We start from the raw sequence: 11,260 nt of genomic DNA, 5'->3' as shown, positions 1-11,260 counted from the left end.
CCTTGAAAACGTTTTATAAATATTGTCGCCTCGATAATGAAGATAATAAATATACAGATAGATCTGAATCTACGCACATAAAATTTGTCTTCTTTTTCTCTTTTTTCTTAATATCGAACCAACTGCGCATGAGCGGTAACATAAGATCACCTCTTACTTCACATCATATAATTTTACATTGTCTGAATATACGCACATAACATTTGTCTTTTTATTCTCTTTTTTCTTAATATCCTTTTAAAAGAAAAATAATTATGGTGGGTCACCCTTATCACTCAGGTGACCACGGTGTTGGAATTCTAAATTTACAAATTTTCTAAAGAGTTTTGGTTTCCATCATTCTGAAAATGATAATTGTGTATTTTCAGGGAAAGTGAATGATGCAGACGTTATTTTAGCTTTATATGTAGATGACGAGTTAGTGTTGTCCAAATCAAAAGAAGCGGTTAAATTGGTTTTAGATAAATTAAAAGAAAATTTTGAAATCACTATTGGAAACGGAAAACAATTTATCGGTATGGAAATTGAGCGCGACCGTAAAATTCGTACTATTAAAATAAAGCAGGAACAGTATATCAAAAAAATGCTTGTAAGATTTCGAATGGAGGATGCAAAACCAGTTAGTACACCGTTTAAGCCTGGTTTGTATTTGTCATCACAAGAAAATGTAAAAATGTGTGATGTACAATATCGGGAAGCTATAAGTTCATTATTGTTTGCAGCAAGGGTCTGTAGGCCGGATATTGAATTTGCGGTGAATAAATTAAGTCAGTTTTTAACGAATTATGGGTAGGAACACTGGCAAGCTGCGAAAAGAATTTTCAGATATTTGAAAGGAACACTAGATCATGGAATTGTGTACGGAACAAGTGGGAGTAATAGCATTCTAAACGGGTATACGGATGCAGATTATGCAGGATGTGTAACTACTCGTAAATCGACAACAGGTTTTTTATTTGTATTAAATAATGGAGCAGTTTCATGGTCTAGTCAGAGGCAGCGTGTGGTAGCATTGTCAACAACTGAAGAGGAGTATATTGCACTTGCGAAAGGTACTCAGGAAGCTTTGTGGTTAAAGCAATTTTCTTTAGATGTTGGTTTAAAATGTGAAGCGATACCTATGAATGTATGTTGAAATAAATTTTGTTATTTACTGTACGAGATTGGTATTCCTGACGCTCTCTGTTACGCCACCTAGGCGACATTTTTTTGTATTACTTTTTCTTCTTTCCTTATCGTTGCCATTATGTAAAAGACACGTTTAATATCGTTTAAAATATATATCCATTTATTTCTCGCACATCCTTGTTGGAAATAATTTGCGCCTACCTTATACTAACAGGTTATGGGCCCAGGGCAATTATGCGAGAAATAGTTTTGTGAAAAGTCAAGTGTAAAAAGTGAAAAATCTCGAAACTCGAGAAGTCGACCATTGAGGTTATCTCCCTGCCTTTGTGCGATCGTGGAAAATATAATCACTGCAATGGAAAGCGAGTTGTCGAGAGTGACGAAGCTTATGAACATTGAGAATTAGGGCATCTGGAAATTTCAAATAAGAGTGCTGCTCAACGCGCACGGAGTGTTGAGTGTCGCCCTAGGAACGGAGGAAAAACCAGCAGCTCTCGCTGCGACGGCAGACGCGGCAGCACAAGCTGAGCATACGAAGAAGCTGGAAAAATGGTGCAGATTCGACGCAACGGCACAAAGAATAATCGTCACGATCATCGGAGAGCAGCAAACTCTTCATATAATCAACTGCACGACCGCGGCGGAAATGTGGTGGAAACTCACCGCGATCTACGAACAAAAGTCCGAAGCAAGTGTGCATATGTTGCAACAAAATTGGTACAACGCAAAGAAAATTGCCTCAGATGACATCGCAACGCATATCGCAAAGCTCGAGGATATTGCACACAGGTTGAAGCTTATGGGTGAGCAAATTTCAGATACGATGATTATAACCAAAATCCTCCTGACCTTGCCGGAGAGCTATCGATATTTTATCAGTGCATGGGAGTCTGCGCCAGCGGCAGAGCGCACTCTTGAAAACTTGAAAGCGAGGCTTATGACAGAGGAATCGAGACATATATTGCAAGAAGATAAAACAGGGAACGCCTTATCGACATATGCTAATCGTGGAAAACCCGGACGAGGGCGCGGCGGTCGAGGTGGGCGTGGCGGCCGTGGTGGTTCATCGAAAGACACTCCTAGGCCGGGAAAATGCTATGAATGTGGTGAGCCCGGACATTGGGCCCGCGAATGTTCTCAGCGGAAGGGAGACGACGATCATCGGGGACCTTCAGGAGCCAGAAATGCTTCAGATAGGAAGCTACATGGTGAAAGCTTACTGAGCATAGCTCTAAACACAGAAATTCAGCAAACGGTACGAGATGCAGGATGGTTTCTAGATTCTGGAGCCAGCGACCATATGTCTAATCGAAGAGATTGGTTTACCGTTTATGAAGCTTTCGACTCGCCTGCTCCAGTATGCATTGGCGATAGAGGATTTATCGAAGCCCACGGAAAAGGGTGCATCAATGTCATCATGTTCAATGGAGAGGACTGGAACAAAAATCATCTTGTTGATGTTTTATATGTGCCGAAACTAAAATATAATTTGTTCTCAGTCGGAGCTGCTCTTGACAAAGGTCTCCAAATGCAATCAACAAACGCTATCTATAAGCTGATTAAAAATGGCCGTATCATCGCAATGGGAGTTCGCCAAGCAAAAATGTATGTGATGCAATTCGAAGTCGTCGGAACGAAATGGTCAAGATGGAAAGACGATCCACCGCAGGCATTCTTAACTTCATCGGAAACACTGAGAAACTGGCATGAGAAATTGGCACGTCAGAACTTCAGGCACGTAAGGCAGATTCTGGAAAGATTTCAAATATCAATTAAAATGTGAGAAAAATCCATTTTGCGAAGCATGCACTTTTGGGAAGATGCATAGACTTCCGTTTCCGGAGAATATCTCAAGAACCAAGAACATCGGAGAAATAATACATGCAGATCTCTGCGGGCCTATGCCAACCAAATCACTAGGCGGTTCGAGATATTATTTTTTACTAAAAGATGATTATTCGCACTTTCGAACGGTATACTTCATCGAGAGTAAAGCAGAGACAACAAAATGCATCGAAAACTTCCTGAAGAAGGAAGCATATGCAATAATCGGGATGAAAACCCCCTTGTAAATAGTTCCCATTATCTTGTTGTTAAGTCCCCAAGTGTTCTTTGCTACCCTTGCAAGCTGACAAAAGACAACCTTACTTCTATTAGTGACATAATTAATATGTGGGGTTATGTTCATTCTTGTGCTAAAACATATCCCCAGATACCGCGTTTCTGAAGCCATTTTTAAAGACCTGCATCCTATTTTTACTGTGGGTGGTCTTTTAATATCCATGAAGCCCTTGAGTAGCAGCATGTGTAATTTTGTGACTGATAGTTCTAGTTTTTGACGTAAGCACCACTCACCTAGAATAACAGTTACCACATTAGCCTTTTGTTCCAATTCTTTTCTACTATTACCCCTGACGACTATCACGATGTCGTCAGCGTAAGCAATAATCTCATTTCCTGTTTCTGAAACATTGTTAAGAACCTCATCAAGGATCAAGTTCCACATAAGCGGTCCCAAGACCGACCCCTGTGGGCAGCCCTTGCTTATGCCCTTAGATATCTGGCCTGTGTTTGTTGTAATTCTAACTACTCTATGAGAGAGATAGCTCGCGATCAGGTTGTATATGTTCTTAAGGCAGTCCCTTCGCTTTAGATTACTAAGAAGGCTGGGCCACCAGACCCCGTCAAACGCGCCTGAAATATCAAACATAAGTCCAATAGCATATTTTTCATTGATTTGATTTACTATGTTCCTTAATGTAACTATGGCATCCTCAGTTGATCTCCCTGGCTTAAAACCGTATTGTCTATTTGAAGCCAGGTGATGAGAGTGCGAGATAGTCTGCAGTCTTCCGGCGATCAGTTTCTCCAAGATTTTACCCAAGACTGGGAGCAGAGATATAGGTCTATATGATTTCAGTTCCGTTGCTGGCTTATCCATACTTTTCCGAAGAATCCTAATTTCAGCTAACTTCCATTGATTAGGAAAGACCCCCTGATTTAGGCATTTGTTAAAAAAATCTTTTAAATTTCTCTGAAGAACTGGCCATGCCTTTTTGATCATCTCAGTTTCAATTAAGTCATGACCCGGAGCCTTTTTGTTTCCTAACCTATTGATAATGTGGCTGATTTCATATTCGGTAAAGGGTGGAGCATCCTCTACATTTGGTTCTATTTGAATGTCACTTCTTATATTAAAGTGCCATTCAGTTTCATTTTCCACATTATCGTCAGGGATCATTCCGTGAAGCAGAGTACCCATCGTATCGTTAATGTTTAAAGTTCGCTCGTTATTATGTTGAACCGTCTCTAAAACATTTTCGACCCGGAGCTTGTTAGTCTGGATTTTGTATACAATACTCCATGGTTCCTTACTTCCTGTTTCTGTGACGAACTTCTCCCAGCTGTCTTGTTTTGCTTTGCGAATGCTTTTTATATACCTGTTTCGTATTTTATTGTATTCTATTTTTCGCTTTGCTCTTAGCCTTGTGTCTATTGTTGTGTTATATAATCTTCTAGCAATCCTAGCATCCTTTCGGAGTTTTGTTAACTCCCTATTCCACCATGGGGCAAACTTGGAAAAGCGTTTCTTTTTCGAAATGGAAGTACCAGCAGCTTGCAGTATAGCAATCTCAATTTCATTAGCAGTTTCTGCGGCATTCTGTATGCTTTCTTCATTCGTATTGCTATTTATATGATCTTTTAGGTTTTCATTGAATTTTTTCCAATCTGCTTTCTTGCAATTAAATCTCTCACCTTTCATTCTTAGGACTTCGTCCGAGGTGGACGTTATATTAAAAGTGATGAGATTATGGTCGCTTGTTGTTTCACCATCGTGTACCTTCCATTCCGATATGGTTTTAATACAGTTGCTGCTAGCAATTGTGATGTCAATGTTTTCCTGTCCCCGTGTATTGTCAAAGGTGTAGGTTGGAGATTGTGTGTTAACTATATGGAGATTAAATTGCGATACGAGTTCCTCAAGCGCCTCTCCTTTTGCATCTGTTTGTTTGCTAAACCAAGTCGTCGACTTAGCATTTGAGTCTATGCAAAAGATTATTTTTTCTTGATTTAATGCTGTTAGGATTTTTTCTACATGAAGTAGGTACGGTTCAATTTTCTCGCAGTGTTGAAAATACGTACTGACCAAGTAAAATTTTAACTGATCAATCCTTACCTCTGCGCAGACTACGTGAGTATTGCTTAGTTGTTCAATTTTAAGAACATCAATTCTATTATTAAAGATAACTATTGCTGCCTTAATCTTACCAGGTGACGCTATATTTGAGAATGTTTTAGTATCCGCGACGACTTTTGTACATATTCCCATTCCCACAACTCTATCTTGGTAAGAATAAGGTTCTTGGAGAGTAAGAATGTCTATTTTTTGTTCATATGTTAGTTGCCTAAGTTCGTCTGCTACAGACTTTGAGTTTTGAGCATTAATCTGTCCTATATTTAAAACTTTTCTGTTAATAAAACTAATTGTTTTACTTACCATAGTCTACCCTTTTTATGTAATTAGCCACGGCAATTTTATAGGCTGGAAAATCACGTGAGCGCGAAGAGTGGTCACACACTTTACCTGCTCTCTTGCAGTTGATGCACACTGGGTTCTTATCCTTCGCTTTACAGTCCTTAAAGGTGTGTCCTTCATTTCCGCAATGTCCACAGGTGTCACTTTTTGCTTTGCAGTATTTAGCTACATGTCCGAATGATTAGCACTTGTAACATCTGCTCACTGCAACGTAATCACGGATCCGAAGAGCATTCCAGCCAATATAGACCCTATCGTTTTTCAGTAGAATATTTCTGGCATTTAGTGAGACCTCTAAAACTAGGTTAACAGTGTCTGCACTTCTATTACTGAATCTGTGAGAGATAGATACCTCTTCAGAAAATTTGCTCTTTTGATACTCGTCCATATTTTGATTCCTGAGCGCTTGGGCAAACTCCTTGTCGTTCATCTCTTTAGGCACATTGTAGACGATTAGCATTGGTTTTTTCTTACTGGGTTCTCCAGTATTTAGGCCTGCTAAGCAGCAGGCATTGCAAGCGCAACTTCTCAGATTTGAGAACACGCTCTAGATCTTCTCTTGTTTTTGTTTCAATTAAAATTCCATTATTGCAAATTTTCTTGACGACACAGATCTTTAATTTTTCTTTGGTAGGAGCCATACAACTCATGACCGTAGTTTTCGTTTTATCGCTTGACTTTATATTTTTTCCAGTGCTTGGATAGATCGCTACTACGTGCCGTTTATTGTCGGTAGAGTTAGTATTTTTTTTTGCAACAGCAGGAATTTTTAATCTGTCGGCATAGCTAATCGTAGTTTTTGTACTTTTTGGGTTATTTTTTAGCTGATTAATACTGGTTGTAGCAACATAAATTGCCTCCTCTAATTTTTTAAGCTTATCGTCAATTGAGCCTGTATCTGACCTGTTTTGTTTTAAGGTATCGTTCTCCTCTTTAAGAAAAGTTATCATCTTGAACATTTCGGAGAACTTAGTTTTAATTTCCTGAAGATCTTCATTCTCCATCTCCTCTAACTTCATATTTTTCAGATCTCTTTCAAACCGCTTGTAGCTTTTTATATCCTTCTCTATGTCACTTAGAGGTGACATCTTTTCTGAGGATTCTATTACTAAACATTTTTTCTTTTCTTTTTTAACGCTTATTTCTTCATAATGTATCTCCTCGTCACTTCTGTCCTTTCTCTTTTTCACTTTGTCTTTGCACGAAGTATTGATTTCACAGACATCCATTTCTTCCACAGATTTATTCTTAAGCACTGGAAAATCCACGTCACTTATTGACCTACTCATTTTCGATAGCTCAAGACGCCCAGCGATTGGTGCGTCACAAGGCTTCGTCGAAAATCAAAGTAGTTTAATTCTGCGGCGCAAGGCGGCGCACCACGCGCGCGGGAAAAAACTTCGGCACTATACCGCCCGAACGCTTTTCCAATATGGCTGCTTTCTAGTCTAAGAACACGAATAAAGTTTTCGTTTAATGTTTCTTTTTTTTTTTTTTTATATATAAACAATTTTAATCTCTAAAGAGAGATTATTTTGTGTAGTTTATTGAAGAAAGAAAATATATAAGTACATTACTTTATAATCGCATGCCTACAAGTTAAGATTACAGTCTTCGAGGTAATTACAGAAACTATTACAAATATACCTTGTAGGAGAATGGAACAAAACAAAAGATGCTAGAGGTTGGGCTAATTTAACTTTGTGAAGCCTCTTTTTAAACTTATTTCGTTGTTCCTCATACAGAGGACACTGCCAAAGTATGTGGTCAAGAGTTTGTTGTTGGTAACCACAATTACAAGACGGATCATTAATGACGTTGATTTTTATTAACGATGCATTTAAACTATAATGGCCAGATCTACATCTGTTAATTGTAGCTATAAATTTACGTGGTAATTTTTTATTTTTGAACCAAAGTTTAGCTTTAGTGTTATGATACTTTTAGAAAAATTCAAAACCTTTTGTACGTCCTTCTTCAATAATTATGTTATTAGTGGCCGTAAAAGCTTTTTTTCTTGCTAGTTCTTTGAAATCAGTATACGGAATTTTAACATGAGTTGAGAAGGGTTTTCCAGATACTAATTTAGCTTTAGCATCAGCCTCTTCATTACCTTTGATACCTATATGGGACGGTACCCAGACAAGCTTAATTTTACAATTTTCATTGCGCTTTTTGTTTGATGCATGGATTTTCTTTTTGATTTCGTATATATAAGGGTTTGTATGTACACTATTTTTACAATTTTTTAATGAAACTAAAGTGCTTAAAGAATCAGTAAAAATTAAAAAGTTACAGTGTGGACGATTCAAAGTAATGTCGATTGCATTCGATAAGGCTATGCATTCAGCAGTAAATATTGAAGCATGTTTGTTGGTGCTAGTCAGAATACTTATATTTAATTTCGGACAGATGCAAGCGTTACCAACAGAGTTAGAATTTTCTGATTTACTTCCATCAGTATATATTGCATACGTATTTCTATGTTTAGTAAGTTCGTTCACCAGCAAGTTAGGATCATTAGAACTTTTTAATTTTTTACCAAATTCGAAATCGATATTTATATCACCTATTATTATATCATATGCATGCTTGTAACAGGTATAGTAATCGCTTTTGAATATAAGAGAGTCTACTTGATTGATATTTTTTATGCAATTCACAAAAATACGTTTATTATTTACAAACAAATGTTCTTTATATTGGTTAAAACATGGGAAGAGGAGAATGCAACGAAAAAGAAAAGCCAGTTATTGAGAAATGTATATATTTTGAATGGACAGTAGAATGTACAGGCACACTAATATAATATGGTATATTAGGCGCGCGCGTTCCCTGAGTAAACGACAGCTCGGAGCTTACTGCTTCTTAAATCTAAGCGTTCACGCGTTTCCAAAAGAAAATAAACACATACATGACCGAGTAAATACAAGTACTACTAATACATATTTTTTCAGTGTTTACTTTCAATACTTTACATTCTATCTGTTTTTTAAAATCAACAACATTTTCATATACGTTTAAACTAGTATTTGAGGCAATCTTGTACAAGTAACTATTGCATAAATATATAGTACGTTCTTGTATAAAAGTTAGTTTTGATTCGGAGATAAGAATATTAGTTGGGGTGCTGATTCTGTATCCTAAGGCTAGTCTTATAGCCATATATTGTAATTTTTCTAGTTTTTCTATTTGAGTTTTTTGTATAGGAAAGTAGACAAAGCTAGCGTAATCAATGATTGATCGTACAAAACTTTTATACATAATAATTAGAGTTTCAGGATCTGCACCCCATTTAGTACCTCGCAAGAATTTAATGATATTTATTGCTTTTATACATTTGTTCAATACTTTATTTACATGTTCTTTAAATGTTAATTTATAGTCAAATAAAACTCCAAGAAATCGTGCGTGGTTACTAGATTTTATGATCGTATTGTTAATATTTATTTTAGTTTCACCAGGCTTAATGTTGCGATTGTTAAAATGTATAAAAATGGTTTTTGACTCGTTTAAAGAGAGCCCCAGTTCACAAAGATTTTCGAACATTTGTTTTAACGCTTTTTCAAGCAGTCTTTTACTTGTTTCAAAAGAACCTCTATTGCAGTAAAGTGCAATGTCATCTGCAAATTGTGATATCTTTACACTTTTTGGAATCCTATCAATAACGTTAGAAACATATATACAGTATAGTAGGGGACTAAGCACACCACCTTGAGGCACTCCTTTATAAACTTTTCTAGCTTCATTACCTGTTTTATCAGTGTATATTGATCTTTCGAATGTAATAAATTTTATAAATTTAGTCAATTCTTGTGGACAGCCTATTTGTGTGAGTTTAAGTAATAGAATTTCAATGTTAACATTGTCAAATGCTCCACTGACATCAAGAAAAGCAGCTAAAATGTCTTTTTTGTTAATAAATGATTCTTCTACCTGAAGGGCTAGACTTAATAGATTATCTGATGTTGATTGCCCTTTTCTACATCCGATTTGACTTTTGGAAGAATTTTTTTTTGCTCAACCCACCATTGCAAACGATTTTTTATTAACGTTTCAAAGAGTTTACATAGACACTGCGTTAGACTTATTGGTCTCATGCTTGTACCATCTGGTTTTTTGACGAAATGTACATATACATCTGTCCAAGAAACAGGGTAATTATTAGTACTATACATTTCATTGAATATGTCTAATAGGATAAGTTTATATTTTACAGGTAGTTTTTTTAGCACTTCGTAGTCTATTCCATCCATATCCGGACTAGAATGTATATTTCTACTATCTAAGGCAATATTACATTCTGAGAAATTAAATGATTTACTAAGCATTTCATTCTTTTCACAATTTGGTAAAAAATTAGGATCAGTATGGCACCAAGATGGACTAATTTTATTTAAGGCTGTGCCTAATAAACTATCATCGGTTTGATGGTTTTCTATTGTGTGACAAGGCCTTATTCTTGTGTATTTATTTTTCATTATTTTACAAGAATTCCAAACGTAGCTTTGACTAGTATGTATATTGATTTTTTCTGCAAATTTTTTATAATTTTCTCTACGTTTTGTTTTGAATAAACGTCTTACAATAGCACAGTTCTTTTTATAATCTATAAGATCATTCATACTTTTGGAAAACCGCCATTTTTTAAAAGAAGCTTTTCTGAGTCTTAAGGCTTTTTCACACTCTGGATCCCACCAAGAAACAGGATTTCTGTGCATATTATTATTGACAAGTTTTTTCTCTGGAGTGCTTTTTTGAAGTGCATTAACTATTAAATCAGTGAGAATTGAATATTTTGAGCTTGCATTAGAGCTTTCATACTCTACAGTAAATAACTTAACATAATTTAATTCCAATACTTCTAGAAATAGGGTCCAATTAGTTTTCATAGATTTAAGTCTGAAACTTTTTTTATTATAAACCGATTTTTGAATATTTACGTCTATATTAACAGGAAAGTGATCGGAGCCACAAGTTTCATCTTTGACCTGTACATGTAATTTATCAGCTAGATTAATACTAGAAAAAATGAGGTCTAAATTGGATGTATAGTTAATTGGTTCGCGAATGTATGTTATAGTATCTGTATTGTGTAATAAAAGATTAGATTTATTAATACTTTCTAGTAAATTTTCACCATTAGAATCATTTTTTGGACAATTCCAGATTGTATGGTGGGAATTAAAATCTCCCGCGAAGAGAGTAAATTTAGTATTATCTATATTATTAATAACCGTATCCCACTGTGACTCAGATAAGATTCCACCTGGGGCTCTATAACACGCAAATATATTAATGGCAGATTTAAAACATTTTGAATACATATTCCCATTAATTTGTGGCGTCTCGCACGAGCGCAGTGCCGACATCTCTCGGCCAACAGCGCGCAGCTATAGCAGCGCGCGCAGGAAAAGTGCTGACACCTCTCGGCCGCCAGCACTAACATACGCAAGCACCTCATGACGCGGTTCCGCAGGGGCATCTGATTGGCCTGACCACGCCTTTGGTTGGTCAGAGCAGAAGAGTGACCACTGCGACTGTTGCTCTCCCCACTTCCGCATGCCTGGATCGCCGTGACGGTGCACACGCAGG

At 36.7% G+C, this 11,260-nt stretch overlaps 1 protein-coding gene across 1 annotated transcript in view; it reads right to left on the bottom strand.

The window, feature by feature from the left end:
• The window catches only part of LOC107072464 (uncharacterized), a 103,304-nt gene that overhangs the window by 45,053 nt on the left and 46,991 nt on the right, over positions 1-11,260 (bottom strand). The window lies entirely within an intron of this gene.

The sequence above is a fragment of the Polistes dominula genome, unplaced genomic scaffold (assembly GCF_049000335.1).
Source record: "Polistes dominula isolate Pdom_NZ unplaced genomic scaffold, Pdom_raw_medaka contig_307, whole genome shotgun sequence".
NCBI classification, from domain to species: Eukaryota; Metazoa; Arthropoda; class Insecta; order Hymenoptera; family Vespidae; genus Polistes; species Polistes dominula.
This window is presented reverse-complemented; position numbering and strand designations above follow the sequence as displayed.